Source organism: Camelus dromedarius, chromosome 3 (assembly GCF_036321535.1).
Source record: "Camelus dromedarius isolate mCamDro1 chromosome 3, mCamDro1.pat, whole genome shotgun sequence".
Lineage (NCBI taxonomy): Eukaryota > Metazoa > Chordata > Mammalia > Artiodactyla > Camelidae > Camelus > Camelus dromedarius.
This window is the reverse complement of record NC_087438.1, coordinates 79,024,704-79,049,827: the sequence shown is the minus strand read 5'-3', so window position 1 is coordinate 79,049,827 and position 25,124 is coordinate 79,024,704. Positions and strand designations below refer to the sequence as shown.

The 25,124-nt window shown below is 40.6% G+C and overlaps 1 long non-coding RNA gene across 1 annotated transcript in view; it reads left to right on the top strand.

Moving 5' to 3' along the window:
- LOC105095374 (uncharacterized) overlaps positions 1-25,124 on the top strand; it is a 399,959-nt gene that overhangs the window by 1,049 nt on the left and 373,786 nt on the right. The gene's annotated exons all lie outside the window — the stretch shown is intronic.

Below are 25,124 nucleotides of genomic sequence, written 5' to 3'. Positions count from 1 at the left end.
AGGAGTGTATCATTTTACCCATTTTACAGATGAGGAAACAGAATCAGATTAAGTAACCTGCCTAGGGTCTCAAAGCTAATCAGTGACAGAGGTGGGATTTGAACTCAAAACTTATATAGAGATTGTTATACTAAGTGAAATAAGCAAGAAAGAGAAAGAAAAATACCATAGATATCACTTATATGTGGAATAAAAAAAAAAAGACAAGTGAACTCATTTACAAAACAGAGACAGACTTACTGATGAAGAAAACTTAATGGTTACCAGGGGAGGGGGGATAAAGGGGAAAATTGGGAGTTTGGAATTTGCAGATACTTACTACTATATATAAAACAGATAAACAAAGTCCTACTGTATAGCCCAGGGAATCATATTCAATATCTTATAGTAACCTGTAATGAAAAAGAATATATATATAACACACACACACACACACACACACACACACACACACACACACACACAAATAAGTCGATGAACAAAAAACTTATCCCAAAATCTAAATATTGAACCATTATCCAATTTTCCTTTTAAACCCATTTAAATATTGAGGAATGTTTGCAAATAAAATGATGACAATGATTGAAAAAAAAATAGGTTCTATCATTAACTCTTAGAAAGCAAGTTTTAAATGACTGCATAGAATTTAATTGTTGGATTGATAGATTTTCTAGTCTTTGCTTTTGTGCATAATGCTTCAAAGAATGTCCCTTGGTTTGGGTTTTGAAAGTGGCCACTCCAGGAGGAATGTACCTGTATGTTTTGTTTCTACATCTGTAAATGGGAAAAATACCTATGTTGTAAAACAAAACAAAACAAAACAAAACTTAAATTTGAATGCCTTTCTGCTTGGGGGCAGGGCAGTACCCTCCCTTCCATTTCAGGGTCACTTTTCGCCTTTGTAACTTGCCCTACTTCTGAAAGCCTTTGAGTTTTTCAAGGCTCACAAAGAGTTTTGAAGAGATGTATTGTTAAGTGGGAGGATGAGAAATTCTCAATCTTTTCAGTGTCCTTAGTAGACTCAGCTTTTGAGTATTTTCGAAGAAAACCATACCTGTGAAATTGGTAATGCAAATCCGTTGACAAGGATTTTGGTGGCAAGAAATGACATTCATAGGACATTTTCAGATTTATATAATCACTTCTAAAATGGTTGGAGTTATTAGTTCCTGCCAAAGAAAATCTCATTACCTACAAAGTATAAAATTAGTCTAGGTAGCGCTTTGCCTAGCCATTAGTGTATGTGCTTTGGTGACAGTGCCCAAATCTCTCTTTATTCATTATTCGCTTAGTCTACGGTATCCTTTGCCTTTTTCCTTTACCCTAAAATATAGGCTGCTCCTGAAAGGATTTTTTACTCGATGTGTGAATAGTCTAAGTTGAGTTCTCTTTGAGATAATTTCTTTAACTCCTCCAAAGATTATTTTGTTTCATCAGTTTTAATTCCACCAAGTGCCACAATATCCTCTCTCCAGTTTTTCAATCTGTCAACAGTTCATTTGAACGTAGTTTAAGAGCTAAAATTACACTGGAAAAGGTTATTTGTGGAACTAGAAAGTTTTCCAGTCTCTATTAACTTCCTTCTCTCCATATGTTAGAATTCCACTCAAGATAGTTTGATTTAGGGGCGACTGACATGAAAATAGCATTGATTTAATAAGATAATCACATTGAGCATAGCCCCAAATATTTTGATGATGGAAATAAGTGAAATAAAGTTCAATTATTTGAATCAATTATGTCAGTTCCTAGTTAATCAACAAATGTAATTGACCTAGACTTAATTTATGGATTTTAATATGTTTAGGTTATGTTGACCCCTGAGTTTGACACTTTTGCCCCAGTTGACCACTTTTCTAAGGATATTTCCAAGTCTTTCCAATCTAGATTCCCTGTGAATAAGAACATTAGACACATTTTGGCTGTTAGATGACTTTTAATTTGGATCTAGACATCTGAGGAATCTACACTTGTATTAATAGAAGAGATGGGTGCAGCATGACAGAGAAACTTGGACTGAAGGATTAGGTTCTCACATGTACTATAAAAATATCAACTGAAATTAGGCTGTCTATCCTGGTCTCCTTTACTAAGATTGGATTGCAAATGAGTTTATTTGAAGAGATCAGATCTCTTATAAACAGTTAAGTCTTAGAGGAAGAATGGAGAATCTAGATCATTGCATTTTTCTCCTACTGACATTCTGGGAGAGGATCTTGAGTCATTTTAGACCATCTGTTTGCTTTTCGGGTTTTAGGGTTTTGTTATTCCAGTCTATTAATTGACTAGTAGTAGGAACATCGTGGCTCCCTGCCTCACACATTATCCTAATCCCTTAAGTACTGTCATCTTTGCATATGACTCTAGTCATGGTTCCACAGTTGATTCTCTCCAGCTTATACCTCTCCTCTGCTTCCCAAGCCCATTTATATAACCGCTTACTTGCCGTGGACACTTGGATGTCTTAACAATATGTCAGACTCAGCTGCTGTTTCCCAGGGCTCTTGACCCTTGCTCTCCCCAACCAGGCAATTCATTTTAAAAGAAAAGCTATTACAATTCTTTTTTAAAAAGATAGAATAATGGGTCAGAGAGATAATTTAGATCAAGGGTCCTTTTGGTATCCTCAGCTGCTCCATCAAAGAGTGCCGGAAAATCACATCAGTGATTCACCATCCCTCTTCTGAAAGCCTAATAAGTCATAAAGAATAATGGCTTCTACGGTAAATTCTCCTCACCTCCTCAACTCCTGTCAGTGTGGCTTACGTACTGGCTGAGTTGCTCTCCTGGATTTGGCCAACAATGTCCTCATTTGACATGATTTCTGGATCGTCTGCCTAGGGAACTTTGGAGCAAGGTAGACTTAAGTTCAAATCGCAGATCCACTACTTGTTAGGGAGTAATCTTGGCAAAGTTTCATAGAGCCACTGTTTCCTTGTCTGTAAATGAAAAAATACCTATCTTGTAGGGTTTTTGAGGGTTAGATGAAGTAATGTATGCTTGGCGTAAATACTCGATATTACTTCCCTCCTGCCTTCACAAACTCAGAGCAAATGTCACAAAGTCCCAGTTTCTCTGGGAGCCTTTGGGTTTCTCTGTAATTCTCTCATACAATGGAATATACTTGTTGGCTCCCTTTAATAACATGAGTATCATTTTTGATCTTGTTAGAGTGAGGAAGTAAGATTGTTTCTGCTTTTTGTTCTTTGCTAGTTAAGTGTCCTGTTAATACAGAATATGTTCAGAGAAAAAAACAATTTTTTTCCTGTGAATTTAACAGTTTTATTTTTCAAGCTAGACTAATATCTTAGATATTAGATAAAAAGTTGTCCTTAGATTGTTGTATTACTTCTGTGAACGATTGCCTTGGAATTACCTTTTGAGATGAGTTCCCACTGTAGCCTGCTTTGCGTAATGTGTGGCGTATAGTAGGTGCTCAACAAATTCCAGACTCCATCAGCCTGTGGTATACCTGTCATGTCAACAATAACATCTAAATTATAAAGACCCTTGACCTGTAGACTAGTAGTGCTCAAAAGTATCAGGCATATAGTCAGGATCAGGTTTGCTCACAGGCTTCCACTGTTTGCTCATGTATCTCACTGTCAGTGAGCAGGAGACTTAAATAGACACTTCACAGAAGAGGAAATCCAAGAGACCAATACATGTTTGGAGGTACACAAAATAAGATCACATTGAGAGGTAAGCCAGAAAGAGAGAGAAAAATACCGTATGATATCACTGATGTGGAATCTAAAAAAAAAAAGAAAGAAAAAAAAGACACTATGAACTCATCTACAAAACAGAAACAGACTCACATAGTAAATAATCTTAACGGTTACTGGGGAAAGGGGTGGGAAGGGATAAATTTGGGAGTTTGAGATTTGCAGATGTTAGCTACTATATAGAATAGATTTTAAAAAGTTTCTTCTGTACAGCACAGGGAACTGTGTTCAATATCTTGTAATAACCTTTAATGAAAAAAATATGAAAACAAATATATGTATATATATGCATGACTGGGACATTGTGCTGTACACCAGAAATGGACACATTGTAACTGACTGTACTTCAATTAAAAAAAAAAGATCACACTGAGATAACACTAACATATCAGATTGGCAAATGTTTTAAAGTCTGACAATGACAGGTATTTGTCAGATTGTGGATTAAGAGGAACTCATACCTGGCTGGTGAGATGGTAGATAGGTACAACTGTTTTTGGATAATAGTTTTATTATCTAGTAAATTTGAATATTTGCATATCCAATGACCCAACATTTCTACTCATTGGTATATGTCCTAGAGATTTTATTCTTACGTCCATTTGGATACATGGATGAGAAAGCTCACAGTCCCAAACTGGAAACAACCCAGAAGCCCATCAACCATAGAATGAAGAAATAAATTATGAAACATGTATGTGGGATACTGCAGAAAGCAATGGAAATGAACTATGACAAGTAACATATGACAAAGTGAATGAACCACGCAGTGTTGTGCAGAAGGAATATGGTGCTATATGTTTGCATGATATTCCTATCAAGTTCAAAAACAGATAGAAATTTGCTAGAACATAAGCCCCTAAGGGGAGGAATCTTTATTATTATTATTTCAAGTGTCTAGAACAGAGACTGTGGCCCACATTAGATAGGTGCTCAATGAACACTGAGTGACCTTAACCACATTGCTTAGAGATGTATATGTGGATATCAAAGTAGAAAGATAAACCCTTAACATAGAAGTCAGGACAGGGTTAAGTCTAGGAATGAGGGCAGAAGTTATGATTGGGAAGGAACTAACCAAAAGGTGTCTTCTGAAGCGCTGGTAATTTCTTGGATGGTCCGTTATAGGAGTGTTCACTTTACTCCTTAAACAATACATTTGTTTTATGTACTTTATATGTAATATTTCACAGTGAAATACCTAACGCAACAGCCTTCCAGTTGATTTGGTTGCATTTTCTTAAACATCTTTTATTGATGTTTATAATCATTTTACAATGTTGTGTCAAATTCTAGTGTAGAGCACAATTTTTCAGCTATACATGAACATATATATATATATTCATTGTCACATTTTTTTCTCTGTGAGCTACCATAAGATCTTGTGTATATTTCCCTGTGCTATACAGTATAATCTTGTTTATCTATTCTACAATTTTGAAATCCGATCTGTCCCTTCCCACCCTCTGCCCCCTTAGCATCCACAAGTTTGTATTCTATGTCTGTGAGTCTGTTTCTGTTTTGTATTTATGCTTTCTTTGTTTTTTTAGATTCCACATATGAGTGATCTCATATGGTATTTTTCTTTCTCTTTCTGGCTTACTTCACTTAGAATGACATTCTCCAGGAGCATCCATGTTGCTGCAAATGGCATTATGTTGTCGGTTTTTATGGCTGAGTAGTATTCCATTGTATAAATATACCACCTCTTCTTTATCCAGTCATCTGTTGTTGGACATTTAGGCTGTTTCCATGTCTTGGCTATTGTAAATAGTGCTGCTATGAACATAGGGGTGCAGGTGTCATTTTGAAGTAGGGTTCCTTCTGGATAGATGCCTAGGAGCGGGATTCCTGGGTCATATGGTAAATCTATTCCTAGTCTTTTGAGGTACCTCCATACTGTTTTCCACAGTAGCTGCACCAAACTACCTTCCCACCAGCAGTGTAGGAGGGTTCCCTTTTCTCTCCAGCCTCTCCAGCATTTGTCATTTGTGGAGTTTCGAATGATAGCCATTCTGACTGGTGTGAGGTGATACCTCACTGTAGTTTTGACTTGCATTTCTCTGATAATTAGTGATATTGAGCATTTTTTCATGTGTCTATTGATCATTTATATGTCTTCCTTGGAGAATTGCTTGTTTAGGTCTTCTGCCCATTTTTGGATTGGGTTGTTTGGTTATTTCTTATTAAGTCGTATGAACTGCTTGTATATTCTGGAGATCAAGCCTTTGTCGGTTTCATTTGCAAAAATTTTCCCCCATTCCGTAGGTTGTCTTTTTATTTTACTTCTGGTTTCCTTTGCTTTGCAGAAGCTTGTAAGTTTCATTAGGTCCCATTTGTTTATTCTTGCTTTTATTTCTATTGCTTGAGTACAGTGTTCTAGGAGAACATTTTTGAGATGTATGTGAGATAATGTTTTGCCTATATTTTCTTCTAGGAGGTTTATTGTATCTTGTCTTATGTTTAAGTCTTTGATCCATTTTGAGTTTATTTTTGTGTATGGTGTCATGGAGTGTTCTAGCTTCATTGATTTACATGCTGCTGTCCAGTTTTCCCAACACCATTTGCTGAAGAGACTGTCTTTATTCCATTGTATATTCTTGCCTCCTTTGTCCAAGATTAGTTGACCAAAAGTTTGTGGGTTTATTTTTGGGCTCTCTATTCTGTTCCATTGCTCTATATGTCTGTTTTTGTACCAATACCATGCTGTCTTGATGATTGTAGCTCTATAGTATTGTCTGAAGTCTGGGAGAGTTATTCCTCCAGCCTCCTCCTTTCTCTTCTGTAATGCTTTGGCAATTGTAGGTCTTTGATGGTTCCATATAAATTTTATTATTATTTCTTCTAGTTCTGTGAAATGTGTCCTGGGTAATTGGATAGGGATTGCATTAAATCTGTAGATTGCCTTGGGCAGTGTGACCATTCTAACAATATTGATTCTTCCAATCCAAGAGCATGGGATATCTTTCCATTTTTTAAGGTCTTCTTTAATTTCCTTCATCAGTGGTTTATAGTTTTCTGTATATAATTCTTTCACCTCCTTGGTTAGATTTATTCCTAGGTATTTTATTACTTTGGGTGCTATTTTAAAGGGGATTGTTTCTTTACTTTCTTTTTCTGTTGATTCATCATTAGTGTGAAGAAATGCCACTGATTTTTGAACATTAATCTATTAACCTGCTACCTTGCTGAATTCTTTGATCAGCTCTAGTAGTTTTTGTGTGGACCTTTTAGGGTTTTCTATATATAGTAACATGTCATCGGCATATAGTGACACTTTTACCTCTTCTTTTCCAATTTGGATCCCTTTTATTTCTCTCTCTTGCCTGATTGCTGTGGCTAGGACTTCCAAGACTATGTTGAATAGGAGTGGTGAGAGTGGGCAGCCTTCTCTTATCCCAGATTTTAGTGGGAAACTTTTGAGTTTTTCACCGTTGAGTACTATGCTGGCTGTAGGTTTGTCATATATAGCTTTTATGATGTTGAGATATGTTCCCTCTATACCCACTTTGGTGAGAGTTTTTATCATAAATGGGTGTTGAATTTTATCAAATGCTTTTTCTGTATCTATTGAGATGATCATGTGGTTTTTGTCCTTTCTCTTGTTAATGTGATGTATTACGTTGATTGATTTGCATATGTTGAACCACCCTTGTGTTCCTAGGATGTACCCCACTTGGTCATGATGTATAATCTTTTTTATGTGTTGTTGGATTCTATTTGCTAATATTTTGGTGAGGATTTTGGCATCTATGTTCATCAGTGATATTGGCCTATAATTCTCTTTTTTGGTAGTGTCTTTGCCTGGTTTTGGTATCAGGGTGATGGTGGCTTCATAGAATGAGTTTGGGAGTATTCCCTCCTTTTCAGTCTTCTGGAAGAGTTTGAGAAGGACTGGTATGAGTTCTTCTTTGTATGTTTGGTAGAATTCCCCGGTGAAGCCGTCCGGTCCTGGGCTTTTATTTGTAGGGAGGTTTTTTATTGCTATTTCGATTTCATCTCTAGTGATCGGTTTGTTCAAGTGGTCAGTTTCTTCTTGATTCAGTCTTGGTGGACTGTATGCTTCCAGAAACTTGTCCATCTCCTCTAGGTTATCCAGTTTGGTTCCATATAGTTTTTCATAATATTCTCGTATAATATTCTGTATTTCTATTTTATTTGTTGTAATTTCTCCATTTTCCTTTCTTATTTTGCTAATTTGTGCTCTCTCTTTTTTCTTCTTTCTGAGTTTGGCCAGAGGTTTGTCGATTTTATTTACTTTTTTAAAAAACCAGCTTTTGGTTTGATTGATTTTTTCTATGGTTTTAAAAATCTCTATTTTATTTATTTCCTCCCTGATCTTTATAATTTCCTTCCTTCTGCTGCCTTTTGGGATTTTTGTTCTTCTTTTTCTAGTTCTTTTAGTTGGTGGGTTAAATTGTTTATTTGAGATTGTTCTTCTTTTTTGAGGAAGGCCTGTATCGCTGTAAACTTCCCTCTTAGCACTGCCTTTGCTGTGTCCCATAAGTTTTGTGTGGTTGTGCTTTCATTTTCATTTGTCTCAAGGTATATATTAATTTCAGCTTTGATTTCCTCAGTGACCCATTGGTTTTTTAATAGCATACTGTTTAATCTCCATGCTTTACTTTTTCTCTGTTGTTGATTTCTAGTTTCGTGGCATTGTGGTCAGTAAAGATGCTTGAGATAATTTCTATCTTCTTAAAATTGTTGAGGTTTCTTTCATGCCCAAGTACATGATCAATCCTGGAAAGTGTTCCATGTGCACTTGAAAAGAATGTATATCCTATTTTTGGGGGGTGTAATGCTCTGAAAATATCCACCAAATCTAATTTTTCTGTTGTATTACTTAGTTTCTTTGTTGCCTTATTTATTTTCTGTCTGGCAGGTCTGTCTAGTGATGTTAATGCGGTGTTAAAATCTCCAACTATGATTGAATTCCCATCAATATCCCTCTTTATCTCTGTTAGTAATTGTTCTATGTATTTAGGTGCTCCTGTATTGGGTGCATATATATTAATGAGTGTAATATCCTCATCTTGTATCACTCCTTTAATCATTATAAAATGTCCTTCTTTATCTTTCTTTATTGCCTTTGTTTTAAAGTCTATTTTGTCTGAAATCAGTACTGCAACACCTGCTTTTTTGGCTTTTCCATTTGCATGGAATATCCTTTTCCATCCTTTCACTCTCAATCTATATGTGTCCTTCTGCCTAAAGTGGGTCTCTTGTATGCAGCATATTGAAGGTTCTTGCTTTATTATCCAGTCTGCCACTCTGTGTCTTTTGACTGGAGCATTTAGTCCATTAACATTTACAGTAATTAATGATAGATGTGTGTTTATTGCCATTTTGAATGTGTCTTTGCAGTTGATTTGGTATTTCCCCTTTGTTCCTTTCTTCTTTCTTTTGTGGTTTGGTAATTTTCCTTTGTATTATCATGGATTTTATTTAGTTTTTGTGACTTCCTTGTAAGTTTTTGGATTGTGGTTACCCTTTTTTGTAAGTCTATTAGCCCATTACTGTATCTCGAACCCATCCTACCAGAAACAAAAAATTTAAAAAAGAAAGAAAAAAAAATGCTCTGTATTTTCTTGCTTCCCTCTCCCACTCTTAATGATTTAGATGTCTTCTTTTACAATTTCATGTTTATTTTATTTGTAATTCATGAGTTATCACCTTTCTAGTTATGAATTTGTCATTTCTGTAGCATCCTGCTGCTTTTCTATTTAGAGTAAACCTTTCAATATTTCTTTTAGCATGGGTTTAGTGTTGCTAAACTCTTTTAGTTTTTGCTTGTCTGTGAAATTTGCTGGATAAAGTATCCTAGGCTGCATCTTTTTTTCATTCAGGACTTTGAATGTATCTTGCCACTCCCTTCTGGCCTGTAGTGTTTGTGTAGAGAAATTAGCTGAGAGCCTTATGGGGGTTCCCTTGTAACTCACTCTTTGCTTTTCTCTTGCTGTCTTTAGAATCATTTCTTTATCCTTGACTCTGGCCATCTTGATTATGATATGTCTTGGTGTGGGCCTATTTGAGTTCTTCCTGATTGGGACCCTTTGAACTTCCTGTACTTGGATATGTAATTCCTTCTTTAAGTTTGGGAAGTTTTCAGTCATGATTTCTTCAAATACCTTTTCAATCCCCTTTGATCTTTCTTCCCCTTCTGGGACCCCTATTATGCGAAGATTGGCACGCTTTATATTATCCCATAGGTCCCTTATGTTGCTTTTATTTGTTTTTATTTGTTTATCTTGCAGTTGTTCTGATTGGGTGCTTTCTGTTGTCCTGTCTTCTAGGACACTAATTCATTCCTCTGCATTATCTAGTCTGCTTTGCACAGCCTTTAGTTCAGTTCTCATCTCAGCCAATGAGTTTACCAATTCTACTTGGCTCTTCTTTATAGCTTCCATTTCATTTTTGACATATTTTATATCTCTAAACACTATCTCTTTTAGTTCCTTCAGTACTTCAATCACTCCTTTTTTGAAATCTTGATCTAGTAGGCTGTCGATGTCTATTTCATTGATTGTTCTTTCAGGGGATTTCTCTTGTTTTAATTGGGAAAGGTTTCTCTGTTCCTTCATCTTGCTCATATCTCTGGCACTGTGGCTTATGGAGTATCAGTTATCTATTGTGGTCCTTAAAGGAGTTTATTTATTTATGTATTTAATGCCTATGTAGGAATAAAACTTAAAAAAAGAATTTTAAAAGAAGGGAGAAAAAAAGGTTTGAAAACAGTGTATAATCCAATTATAGAAGAGCAATTTGAATCAGACTAGCATTCGAGTTGAGACGTCTTTTTTTAAAAACCCTTAAAAAAAAAAAGGAAAAAAGATCAAAAAATGATATTTGAAACCTATTTATAATCAATAACAGGAGATCAAAACCGAAAGAAATGAAAATGGAATCAGGTGGATTTAAAAAAAAAATAATACTATAACTACTTTAAAAGAAAAATTTAAAAAGAAATTAAAACTAGAAGCATGTACAATTGTTTAGAAAGTAGAAATTAAAAAGGTAATAGAAAATAGGACAGATAAAAAAGATAAAACAGAGAATTTTAAAAGAAGGGAGAAAAAAAGCTTTGAAAACAGTGTATAATGAATTGTAGAAGAGCAATTTGAATCAGACTAGCATTCGAGTTGAGACATCTTTTTAAAAACCCTTAAAAAGAAAAAAGATCGAAAAATGATATTTGAAACCTATTTATAATCAGTAACAGGAGATCAAACCCAAAAGAAATGAAAATGAAATCAGGTGATTTTTTAAAAAAATAATATAATTACTTTAAAAGAAAAATTTGAAAGGAATTAAAACTAGAAGCATATACAATTGTTTAGAAAGTAGAAATTAAAAAGGTTATCAAACAGAACAGATAAAGATACGATAGAGAATTTTGAAAAAGGGGAGAAAAAAAGGTTTGAAAACTGTATAATGAATAATTGAAGAGCAAGTTGAAGCAGAATAGCAATCGAGTTGAGACATCTCTTACAAACGTTTGAAAAAGGAGAAAAGAGGAAAAAAATATATTTGAAACCTGTGTATAATCAATAACAGGAGATCAAAACCAAGAGAAATAAAAATGACATGACGTGGATTTTTTAAAATAATAATAATATTTTAAAAGAAAAAAATTAAAGGGGTTAGAACTCGGAAGATATATAATTGTTTAAAAAATAAAAATTAAAAAGGTAATAGAAAATACAACAGGTGAAAAAAGATTAAAAAAAAAAGTGGGGGGAGGGGTTGTTCTCCTGGAGACTACGTGCTGTTAATGAGAAGTCTGTCTTTGCCTTGTTTCGCGAGTTTGGCTTGCTGTTTCCAGAGGCCCTCCGTTGGCGCCCTCGTCTGTGCTGCTCCCAGTGCTTGTTGGCGAGCAGATTGTGCCCCCTCCCAGCACAGCGTTCCTGCCAGAAAGGCGGGGGGCAACCCGCCATCTGTCGGCGCCGGTCACTCCGCAGCTCTGCCCCAGGTCGGCGCTCCGCAGGCGGGTCCGGGAAGACTGCGGAACAGCCCCGCCCCTGCTCTGTGCCCCGAACTCAGCTCCTTGTTCTGGCGGCGCAGACTTTGCGAGGCACCCGGGCGGAAGGATCCTATCTGACTCGGGCTGTAAACTGTCTGGCCTTTGAGGCTGCCGAGCCCCCAGGCGCGGATTCAGGTTTCCCCCCCGCCCCGGCCTGGGTGCCAAGCGTCGCAGGATATGGCCGCTGTGCCTGATCCCCGCCGCTCCTGGCGGAAAACCTTCCGTGGGTTTTCAGAGATGGAGGTATGCAGCCTTCTCCGCAGGGCACATCAGCCGTGTTGTTTCATGGAGGGCCCAGGTTGTTCTGCCCTGTGCACCCGCTCATCCGCGTTGTGTAGCCCCCTGCAGTCCCCCGGGGCTGCCTCAGTGCAGCCGTTCCCGTCTTCCGCCCGGCTCGAGCAGCCTGTCCCGGCCCCCAGCTCCCGGCTGAGGTCTCGGGCTGGGTGTCGCAGGGACCCTCTGTGCCCTTTTAACTTAGTTCTGTCGGTCAAGGGCTGCTCCATACCGGTCCGAGCCTCGGAGGCTCTGCCTCCGTCCTGCTGGCTTCTCCGTCAGGGGAGACCCAGCAAACGAGAGCCAGTCCTCCTTTGCTGCTCCCTTCCTGCGGGACCCGTCCCGCTCTGCCTTGCCTTTTCTTATTTCTTTTTTTTCCTTTCTACTACCAGATTTTTGGCGTCTTTGTCTTTTGAAGAGGGCGATGTTCTGTCGGAGTTCCACAGGTGCTCTGGTTGGCTGAGTGGGTCCGTGGATGTGAGTCTTGGTGTGTCTGTGGGAGACGGTGAGCCACGAGCGTCCTACTACTCCGCCATCTTGGCCTCGTCTCTCTGGTTGCATTTTTATATACTTATTTTGGGGCGTAGGTGAGAGGAATATGCACATGGGGACTCTTGAAAGATCACATGACAACCCTTCTCTCTGCAACTGCATGTGAACGCTGTGGGGTCCAACTGACCTTGGTGGGCATAAAGCTTTCCGTTGTTGGCACCAGGACACCTTGGCAGTTGCGCAGGTGCTGAAGGCCTGTGTTTAATTCCTGCTTTACCACTTACTGGCTGTGTAACGTGGGAAACCTTGAATGAGCCAGTTTTCTCTGCTGTGAAATGGGTATGATGGGAGCGACGTCACAGGGTTGTCATATTTAAATGAGGATTAAACACAATAAACCATTGAAGGCATGTTCACTGCCAGGGCCTCCACCAGTCCACGTGGTGCTTTTGTGTGAGTTAGGCAAGGCACCCTCTCCCCACCCCAGACACTGCCTTGGTGGGTGCCCAGCTTGGTCAGCAGATGACACCACTGTGTCAGTTAGAAAAGGAGGCAGTGATGAGTGTGAGCCCCGAGCTGAGGACTGCTGTGCAGTAAAGACACTACAGAACTCTCTGTGGCCACCTTGTCATTCAGCATAAAGTAAATGTTTAGTGTAACTGCCATGGCATAGATGCCAATTGGTCTCCGCTCAAAAGATGAGCAGGATACTAGGAATCAGCTGAGTTCCCATTGGGGGAAGTAGAGCCTCAATTCTTCCTGTCAGAAGTTTTTTGACACAACCTGGGGGAATCATTTTCTGTTAATTCTATTATAGTATTTTAAAATACAGCTTTACTGGAAAGAGCAATGTGTTGGGATTCTTCAGACCCTTGGCTCTGGTTCTCAGAGCTGGATCTGGAAGCTGTGGATAGTAATTTTCCAAGTTTTGGTTTCTTCATCTTCAAAATGGGAGTTGAACTGAAACTGTGGCTCATGTACCCTGCTGAGGGGAAGTCTAGGGTGCTCTGGGGTTAGCAGAATAAGATCTGATGAGGTTTGGGGCATGGTGTGAAACGGGTATGACCAGGAGACCTCTCCCTCACCCCTGAACCCTGATATTTCAATAACAAATAACAAAAAACCACACATTTTGCACATTTGAGCAAAGACAAAAAGTATTATCCTCATCATCATTATCATAGTAAAATATTTTTGGTGAAAAGAAGTTGAAACTCTTAAGAATTTATTTGAAGGGAGAATGTACAGCTCAGTGATAGAGCACATGCTTAGTGTGCACGTGGTCCCAGGTTCAATCCCAAGTACCTCTATTAAATAAACCTAAATACCTTCCCCCCACCAAAATAAATAAATAAACAAACAAATAAATACATACATACATACAGCTAAAAAGCTTTTAAAAAAAGAATTCATTTGATGGCAAGCTTTCATTGGTCTGGATGATCCTATAAAGCCCTTCTTATTGCTAACATTCTCTTGACTCGTAGAATTTCTGCGTAGCAGCATAATACAGAGGTTAACGCTTGCGTTTTGGTGTCAGACTCTGCTCCATTCACTTCTCCACTCAAGTGGAATGACTTTGAACAAGTCATTTCCTTATGGATTTTATGTTTAGCAGAAAAATAAATGCTAAAAATGTTAATAGTTTACATTGAGAATTAGATAGATCCCTGTATCATAAATTTTGACTTTCCATAAACCTCATTATTACTCTCCCAACACAGATCTTTCATGAAGAGCAATCTGATCTTGTTCAGTGATGTGCTAGGTGACCTGTACTTTATGCAGTTTTAGACATGGAAGAGGGCCTTCTACTCTGGGAAAATGAAAATATGTTCCCCAAGCATTGGAGAAACAGGAAGACTGTTTCCTATGATCTCTGCAATGAAACTTCATTAATAAACTCCCTGCCCTCCCTCCTTCCCTATTATAGAATGATTCTATGTCAGAGAGAAATTTCACTTAACTTTACACTCTCCTCTTTGAGATTCAGTGTCTGGGTGAAATTCACTCTTGAGAGAGTTTTGTTTTGATGGTTGATTGATAGACAAATGACAGCAGAGGCTGGGAAGGGTTTGGGGTTTTGCTTACAGTGTCAGTCATAGTGAAAATCACAAATTCTAACTGCCCACGTTAAAAATCAGAATTAATTGACCTCTCTTGGAGGATTTCAAAATATTGTAGAGCAAGTCTTTCACAGTCCCCAGTCGAACTCTGAATGACGTGTTTTTTTTGAATTCTTCCCTTTAATTGGACGAATGCCTAATTGGGAAGAATAAAGCAACAACAAAAATGTGTTAGGTATATGGAAGTGGAGAGCAGATTCTAAATGAAGATGGTGCCCCCTAGTGCTGAAATGTAGCCCAGCCCAGAGCACCCCCTCCCCCCCGACAGCTGAACACTTTTGAGCTGTTCATGTTTACCCAAAAGACCCAGATTATTGCCCTGATTTTGATTTATGTGTTGGCTGCTCAAAAGAATGAATGATAATTATGCAGTGTAAGAGAAATCTGTCACCAACAGTAACTATAGTTGGGTACTGGTTGGAAAACCAGTGTGGTCATTTCCAGGGACCGTGATCTTATGTGAGGATAAGCCAGTGGTGACGCACCTTGAGAAGCAGCAGCTTGTTTCGGAGGCACGTTTTGGTTCATAAGGCTTTCTTTCACATATGTGGTAAGAGATTGCTTACTTTGCTGCATGAATCTTGCCACTGGGATATGGAACCTATTATCCTTCATGGAAGATAACTTTTTATATCTTTCATGTGCTTTGTATTAAATATCTCTGGTGTTAGAGTCTGTATACAGTGTCAGGATATTGGATTCAGTTTTTTAATTCAGAAAACTGGTCAGACCAAAGGCTCATCTGGATTCTGTTATTGGGAGAGCATGTATGTTAGAATGGCTCCTTCCTGTAACCACCGGTATTGGTCTGGGTCCAGCCAGGAGACAAAGACCACACAGTAATTTGAGAAGGGAAAGTTAAGTGTAAACATGATCTATTATGTGAGGTTGGAGTAACAGGAAACTGACTAGTAAGGGGTAAGAGAACTTTAAGGAATATAGGAATAGGAGTTATAGGAAATGGCCACCACCCCGTGACTGAGAAGAGCTCTCAAGGAGGGAGCAAATCTGAAAGAACCCTTCCCGCTTACCCCACACCCCCATTCAGTCTCTGGGCTGAGAGCCAGACCTCATTGGAGAACCCTAACCCTGACCTGACCCTTGGTGGGGAAGTCACTGAGGTGCACACTGGTGGAACTTGCTAGAAGTAGGTCTTTGGGGATGCTGAGGGGGCGGGGTCATGCCTTGGGGCTGAGGGGGTGTCAGAGGAAGCTGACCGGGAGGCGCAGTCGGCTGCTGGCCCAGCTGCCTTCCTCACGTGCTGTAGGAGCACAAGTCGCAAAAGCCGTGGGAGCTGTGCGTGCTTCAGGAGATGGCATGTTCTTTGCAAAATTCTGTAATCTTTGATAGAATATACAGACAATTTAGTCTTTCCTCTAGTATAATTGACCAAAATAACTTTTTTTTATTATTGGTGCTTGAGATACATAAAACATACAATTTGACACAAAGATACCCTCATCTTTTGTATTATTGTTACAGGTTTATACTGAACAAACACAAGGAATCTGATAAACTCTCTTTCACATTCACATAAAAAAGCAAATAAATAGCATATATTAACAATTGTATTCATAGGATTATCAACTATATTCTTGACAGGAGAGAATTTCCATGTTGACAGTGTGTTGATGAGAGTGAATACCCTGCTCATAGCTGGAAATTTTGCACAGACTTGTTTCTCGCTCCGTGTGTTTCAAGCTTTGTCTCCCTCCCACTACCCAATGACTCCACGTGCAGGTTGCCAAGTCCAGTGGCCACTCATCAGTCCTCTAACTCTCACCGGAACTGGGCACTCCCTTCTCAGGGAGACTCTTTTTTTCTTGGTCTCCACAACGTCATATTCTCCTAGGTTTTTCCTTTTTATAGGCGGTTCCTTCTCTGTCTCCTTTGAGTGTGCAGGGCTCTGTGTGGGCTGCTGCTTGTTTATACACGCACTCTAGTGGTCACATTCTGCTGCATCACTGCACTGACTGCTTAAAAATGATGCCTCCCAAATGTACACCTCTGACCTGGACCTCTCCCAGAGCTTGAGACTTGTAAGTTACTTACCTGCTTACTACCCAACTTGGATTCAAATGAACATCTCAGAAAATCAGTATGTTCAAAGTAAAATCCAGTCCCAAGCCTCTCTTCCCCATTTTAGCAAATGCATCCACCTTGCTCAGTAGGTCGTCTAAAACCAAGGGTTATCATTGGAATTCTGTCTCTCATTCACATCAGTCCATTGACAAATGCTGTCAATCTTACCTTCAGCATTATGTTCTGAATGTGATCATTTTCACCACCCCTGCCCCACTCCAGCCACCCTAGTTCAAGACCATCACTATCATTGCCTGAACAATTGTCGTTTCTCCCTAGCTGGTTCCCTGTGTTCACCTTTGCCTCTTACAGATGTTTTCCTCCATTCATTGGAATCCTCCAGTGGCCTCTTGGCACATTTAGAACATAATTCAAAGTATTAGCATGCCCTGCAAGGCTCCACATCAGTGGTTCTTAAAGTGTGGTCCCCAGGCCAGCAGCATCAGCATCATCCCGGAACGCGGTAGAAACGCATGTTCTCAGGCCCCGCCTACTGAAGCAGGAACTCTGGGGGTGGCCAGCAGCCTGTGTTTCCACCCACCCTCTGGGGGCTTCTGAGGCAGGCTCCATGGGTCTGTGTGGCCTGGCCCACGGCCGGTCCTCTGGCCCTCGCTCACCTTGCTCCTGCTCCTGGAACACGGCCAGTGAAATCCTCCCAGCTCTGGTGCCTTTGATTCTAGCACCCTCAGCCTCCTCCCCAGCCATGTGGATGGCTCACTCCTCACCTGAGGCAAGGCTTTGCTCAAGGGTCACCTCCTCAGAAGGCTTCCCTGGCCCCCCTTCCGAAATCACTTGCCCACCATTGCTTATTTTCCTTCATTGCCCTTGTCTCCACCTGTCATGAATGCTGTGTGTTTATGATCTCTCTCCCTCACCCAAACAGAAGCTCTGTGAGGCGAGGGATTTTGTCTGATTCCATCCTCTGCACCTAGAACATTCTCTATCACATGGTAGCAGCTCAGTAGATACTTGCTGAATGAATGAATGTACCAATGATACTGAATTAGTGCAGGAGTCACGTCTCACTTCTCTTTTTTTCCTGAGTATGGATCTCACCAGTATACCTGGTTCCTCTATTAAGCTGAATTCTGGGGACCTTAGCCCAGTTTAGGTGCCTTTTTTTTTTTTTCTTCCATATCCACAAACCTAAGAGTAGAGTGATGAAGTGGGAAGGGCCCCAGATTTCATGTCAGCTTGTGTTTTTCTTTGCTGTCTGGCTTTGTCCCAGATGCTGACTTTGGGCAGGAGTTTGAGCCTTATGAGCACCAGTTCCTTGGTTGGTGAAATAGGGGCAACTACACCCACACCCAAAATAGAGATTAAATTGAGGATTAAATGCATGGAAGTCACCTTCCATGGTGCCTAACACAGGTATGTGCTAAAGAATGTTAGTTTTCTTTTGAATCCAGTGTTCTTGGTTTCTGAGCAAGGGAGATATCCCCAGAAAGCAATGTGAATGGCCTGAATATCCCTGGGTGGGAGGGAGGAGGCTGAGAATGAGAAAGTTTCTCAGCTGCTTAGGATGCTCAGTTCAAAGCCACAGCAAACAATTCTCTGGAGGTGTTCAGCATCTGGAGGCCTTGCAAACTTTCTCTTTTTCTTTTCTCAAAAAAGCTTTCTTGCCTTTCCTGAGATGCTAACTGATCTGTGACCAACTGTTGAAAACCCACAAGGTGTGCAAAATACAGAGAAGCCACCGAGTGGCTGTGGTGAAGTGGGAAACCTGTCGCTGGGGCAGTTCATTCATCCTGTGAAAAGGGTGGGTTTGTGAAATTCTGGGGAGGCCCCAAAGGCTGGGGGTGAGTGGGAGGAGTTAAGACCTTCTGTGCCTGTCCATTCTGTGTTTTAGGTGGGCCTGATCTGAGCTAGCCAGTCACACTTTTAAAAAATTCTTACTTTTTTTTATTGAAGTGTAGTTGATTTACAATGCTAGTTTCAGGTGTACAGCAAAGTGATTCAGTAATACATATACATACATACTATATGTATATTTTCAGATTCTTTTCCATTACAGCTCATTATAAGAAATTGCATATAGTTCCCTGTGCTATGCAGTAGGTCCTTGTTACACTTTAGCAAGCAACTTACCTTGGAATCCAGAGGTGTTTTCTTTCCTACAATATGCCTTCCAGATGTGCCTGTGAGTATGCATGCCCAGGGGAAAATTGGCACACCTAGAATGGCTAGAAATGTGTTTTTCTCCCTCACAGGTTTCCCCCTTTTAGCAGGTCTCACTTCACTCTCCAGTCTTAACTCTTCTCGGGGCCTGACTTCTAAGTTGAAAAATATCCCCACCAAAAGGCAAGAGATGGAAATGACTTTGGATTGATAGCCTTGCTGCTACTTGCATGAGAAACCAAAGGCCTTTGATATCTGGGTGAATTGAATTTCCAAGGTTGAATTTCAGTGGAAGAGATTAGGGACATGATCTCCACTGGAAGCTTTCTAGGGTCTCTCAAATTGCAGTATTGATAACGCCATGCCATCAGTCCCTGAGGAATACAGAGTATTGCTTTCCTTTGTGCTGTGTAAAATCTTGGGTTTTGTTGTTTGTTTTCATTTCTATCAAAATAATTATCTCCCATTTTATTTGGTGATTATTTCCAAACTCACCAAAACAAACAACGAACCTACAGAATTGTCAGACAATCAGCTTATTGAAAACAGAGCTTTCCTTGACTGATTCCCTTATTACTTCCCCCATAGCTTGCTAGAACTCTGTTAACATTTAGAAAGCCCTAGATCACAAGGTTCTAGGTTGTCCTATAGGTTCAATAGGTGACTTCAGCTCCAACATAACACTTCCCTTTCCTTATTTTGCTCAATGTAAAACCATGGAAACGAGCCAAAGCTTCTCCTGAAATCTTTCACAAAGTCTAGCAGTTCCACTGTCATTGATAAATGCTGACTTCTTTTTACCAGTAAAGCATTTAAAATTTTCTTTCAAGTCAGCACAGAATTCCAAATATCTGTTGAGAGCTGACAGTCTCTTTCAAGGCAAATACGTCAGTGAAGCTTATGAATAAAGATTATTCACCATCTGTCTCCTGTTTTTATTTATTAAGGATATTAACCCTTTGTCATAGTATATACTACACGTGTTTTGTTTTGTTTTTTTCCCAGTTTATTGTTTTAGCATTTGACTTTCTTTTTATGGTGTGTTTTGTCCTCCAGATGTCTTATATTTTTATGTCTTGTGTTTTATATATTTTTATACGAAGAATTTTTTAATCCTTTTCATTTATGGTCTGGTCCATGACATATGCTAATCTGTTTTCTCTCAGTAAAAAGGAAGATTTCCAACGACAGAAGCCACATGGTGTCACTTTTGTGGCTCAGGCGCATTGTGCCCCATTGGACTCAGAAGTTGGTTGGACTTGCTCTGGGCTTGTTGGATAATGAGTTTTGCTACTGGGTATCCCAACATAGAGGTCAAACTTTTCTTCCCAACTGGGGTTGGTTTGCAAGGGTTGGATGCAGTTTGTCTAGCTTCACCTGTGTAGGCAGCTGAGCTTCTCCAGCCTTCTGTTTGTGAGCAGACGAGCAGCTTTGGGGAAGAGGACGGGCAGTACCCAGGGTGGAGGTGATCTTGTCACTGAATTGTGATTTGTGACTGCTCAGAACTTGGAGAGCAATGCTGTGCACACGAGTCAAAACATACCTAATCAAAACATAAATATCAGCCTTATCTCATTAGAACCCTCAGCACTGTGATGCTGTCTCCCTCCATGAAAGACTTTCTTCCTTCAGCTCCAGCAAAGCCATGGTCAGCCTCTATATTCCCTTTCTAAGCATCTGCTTTCATGTGCTTGTGGTTGTAAACAGAATAAACAAAGCTTGTCTGTGAGTTAACATGATATACATGTGTCTTTTCATTTTCATTGGCCACATAGTATTCTGTTGGTTGAGTATACTGAAATTTCCTTCACTTACTGGCCTTACCCTGAGTTTCCTCTAAAGTAAACCTTAGTCAAGGATTTGGGTGTAAGAAGTTGATTTGGGAAGTGATTCCAGGAAGCACTGGGAGGGAGTGGGGAAGTGAGACAGGAAAGGGAGAAAAACCATTTGGGTGGCTTTTGTAACAGGTTACTTCTGTGGGGAACTGGGACTCAGTCTCATTGGGATCCCTCTAAGAAACAGTGTGAAATACAATTCAGAATTGTGCCCCCAAGAGGTGAGAAAGCGGGGGTCATTATCAACTCAGTTATCAACACGCCTCATTGGTGGAGACTCACTCTGGGGGTGTTAATTCCCTGGCACTTCCAGCTTACCCACTGAGTGAGAGCCAGGAATGCTCCCCAGCTAGAGAATGCCCTCAGGCAGAGAGATGCAGGGAGCCAGTGGACCACGTGGGAATTATCTTCACATGACCTCCACGGTGTGTCAGGGGGATGAGGGCAAGGCAGGGATGCATCTTCCACGGTGCATCCCTCAAGTTGCTCCTCACCATGCCCCACACCGGGTCACTCTGGCACTGATTCTTCTTTGAGGTGGTTTTTGTCACATCCCTGGTATAAGGACTTAGCAGCCAGAGTGTTGGTGGGACACTGCTGCAGTTGTTCCCCAGACTGTCATGATACTCGTCCTCTCCCCAACAGTTGCTCTTTCTGGATTTCCCTCGCCTTTGGTTAACATTTCCCCTGTAGACTGCTAGCCCAGTGGGATTACCCAGACCTTCCCTAATGAGACTCCCTGGTTATCTTGCCTTTGTAAGGCTGCGGAAGCATTAAGAGACACCCCAGTGAATCATCCACATTCTCAGACAGTCTTTCCTGGCCCCATTCTGTTAGAGCCACCTTACTTCCTCATCATAATCACAGTCAGTTACCCCTAACTAGTGTATTAGCTCCTTGAGCAGAGCCCCAAATGACCAGGCGGCAGTGGTAGCTGGCTTCAGTGCAGTTCTTAACTGTGTTCCCTGGCATGTCTATTCCAGCCCCAAAGAATATAACTTCTAATCCCTCCGAACATACAGTTTCCAGGACAGGAAGCCCAAATACGCAAGTGGCTCACTGGCAGTGATGGTGAGAGGGGTTTTCTGCTTGTACCCCCTAGTTCCCAGAGCAGTATTCCAACTATGGGGATACTGATCCCATAATAATTATTGATTCAGTTGTTTATACGTCATCTTGAAGGCCTGTGCCCCAACTTTGTTGGGTGTCATTTCCAAGTTGGCACCTAAGCTGCACGTTGAAGAGGTCATTTCAGTGTTCTGTCAGGCAGGCAGCCTTCTAGGTGGAGTGGTAAATGATAGGACCAGTGGATCCTCTGGTCGTGGGTCCATTGTTGCACTGCTGTAAAGTGGGTTCCTTGGTCCAAGAAGTTATATGGGATCCCATGCTGATAATCAGATAATCCATGAACTCTCCAACAGTGCTATTGGTATAGGCAGCATCAGCAAAGAAGGCAAGCCTCGTACTTGAAATACACATCAGTCCCAGTAAGAACGAACTACTGTGCTTTCTAGGGTAGAAGGAGTCCAGTGAAATAAACTTGCTACTGGATGACCTGGCCTCCTTGGGGAATGTACCGGATTAAGGGCTCAGCTTTGGTTTCTGCTGCTGACATTTAGCAAAGGTAATGACTAGTTAGTTTTAATAAGAAAGCACCCAGGCTACTGACCCTATGCCTTGCTTCCCTCCCTGCCACCCCTACTAGTCCTTATGGACCTGGTACTATTGTGCAGGCACTTGGGATGCTCAAGGAAAGAGGCTTGCTGTCATCCATGGGGTGAGCCTTTCTGTATAACATCTCATGGTAAATGATCTGGTAGACATTGACCTGAATCCCAAAGACCTGCATTTTGTACCATTCCTCTAGAGCCATCTATGTGCTTCTTCTCCAGACTTCCTTGTGTCTATCCGAATATTGTCCTGTTGCTCCTTTTAGGCCCCTGGCCAACCTACCAAGCCAGTTGCCACTGCCCAGGATATCCTGACTTCTGACCACTTCTCCCTCCACACAAGGTTAATGACCATGTGTGCTGCTTGGAGGATTTTCTGGAATACATTGTACTGAGGTAGCAGTGCATTTTTATGACCCATCCATGCACTAGGCTTGTTATTCTTTTTCCCCCTTCTCCATCAGCTGGTGTTAGAGAATCTCTCACGGAATCCAAGAATTAAGGGAGGGACAAAAATTTGGGTCTTCTTTTTGTGTTAACTTTGTTGTGTCTTCCAGACCTATTCGGGCCCATTCCTAAATGTAGCATTTCTCTTGTACTAGCCACTCATGTTGTGCCTGCCTGACCTTGGAACTTCTTGAATGTGATCATACCCAGCTCCTAAGAGTGCCAGCTCAGGTCACCTGGTCTCTTGCTTTTCCGGTCAGCCATTCAGCCTCTAGCAGCATGTTAGAAACCACTTTCCAAATGGTGAACAGCTATTTGTTTTGTTGCGATTCTTCCACTAGGCTTTTCCAAAGACTCCATATGATAAAGTTTATTTGAGAGATGGTTGCAGAAATTACAGTGAAAGATTGTGGGAACGAGACAAGGAAAGATGGACAACTAGATACTCATTGTGCTGGGAACCATTGTGCTGAATTGTCCCAGTGAGAGTCAGGATACCAAGATATTTATTCACCAACCCTCCTCCTTCATTGGGGCGTTTAATCATCACACTTTGTCTTGTACAAGTAGGGTGACACGCTCCCATGGCCAGATGGCCCCCTCTGGGCACAGAGATGCATAAAGCCAGTGTAGGAATAAGAACCACCTACAAGTGCCAGCCTGGGTGGGCTGAGGTCATTAGCACAGAGCACCCACAGCCTCTGCTTTGTATCTCTCTGTTGCTGCCAACTCTTATTGCTGTGAATAAGTGAGTGAATAAAGCACAGTCCCTCCTCAGAGGGGCTCACACTTCCATGGGGAGCTAAAAAGAACATAAGTAACATTACAGTAGAAATGTTAACAGAATCAAAATGTTTGTGGGATTTCCCCACTATAGAGAAAATAAACCAAATTCTCAAAATTCCCAGGAATACTCAAAATGATGAGGTTCCTTCAGGTTAGGACATGAGAAAGTCAGTGGGTAGGGTTAATTACATAATTTGGAGTTAAGTGCTTCCATATGCATGTAAAATTCCATAGGAAGGAGCTCTCTCAGACATTTTGTTTGGTCTTTATGGTAATGAATTAGATGTAGTATTTTACCCCAAAGCATCTTCTTGGTGTGTAGGATGTGGAGGTACATCAAAGTAAAAATCAAAGGCTGTCCTCTCTGTAGTGAAAACATGAGTTAAAGGTGAACTCTGAAACTAGCAGAAGAGATGGGGTGATGCCAGGTTTATACATCTCCTCTAAGCTACCGAATCTCTTTATGAATTGTATTGTTTGCTTCTGTTCGGTGGTTTGAAAAACTGGGCAATTTTCTCAGGTGAAATTTTTGGTTTGTTCAAGCTAGGGAAAGGTAAGTGAAGTTGAAGGGTAATTGCTTCTGGATAGTAGGAACAAGAGAATTAGCAAATACTAGGCCACCAGTCAATGCCTACCTGCCCTGCCCTGCTCTGTCCAAGCCTTCGTCTCCCTGCCCAGCCTCAAACTGTCAGCCTCTTCATTCAGGGTAACAGGTTGTCAGAGAAAACATTGTTTTGCCCCATAAAATAATTTGTTGTCAACTTTATTTCCAAGCCTTTATGGTAAAGCTGTTGTAGCTTTAAATGGCAGCCTCACCAGTTCCAGGGTCTGTGGTGTATTTGGACAGCCTGGACCTCTGGGAGAGGTCACTGGCTACTGCTTGGAATGCCCTTTAAACCTCTGTTCAAAAGGCATCTCCTCTGGAAAGTCATCTTCTCTGGTCTTTTGGGTAGAATTAAGTTTCTACAAAACTTCATTACCACCAACACTGTAGCAGTTATCTGTTTCCAGTTTTTGTTCAGCACTGACAGGCACTTGGAGTGGTTGCTGTAAGGCACCATCTGCTCGTGTCTTCACAGGCTACATCTTCAATTCTTACATCGACGTAGTTGATAGCTCTTCTCTATCTGTTCAACTCCAAACTCTTTGAGGTCAAAATTTGTCTTCCATTGTTCCTGTCATTTTGAGTTCTGTGCTTATGGTATCATATGATAACTTTTGAGTGAAATTAACGAATGCCGTGGACCAATCAGCTTGATCCTGCAAGTTTATTCGTATGAGAAAAATCACTTAGTCTTGCCGCAGAATGTAGATGGCAACTAATGGTTGACTGTTCAGCCAGCCCTGATTTAATTACCAAGTGCCATTTTAAATTCTTTTTATTGTGGTATTTACAGAACATTTACCTTTTAAATGATTTGTAAGTGAGGTCATTGGCAATAAGCACAGTCCCATTGTTGTACCACCATCACCGCCATTCATCTCCAGAATATTTTCCTCTCTGCCAAATGAAACTGCTTAGCTATTTGCATTTAAAAAATATTTAT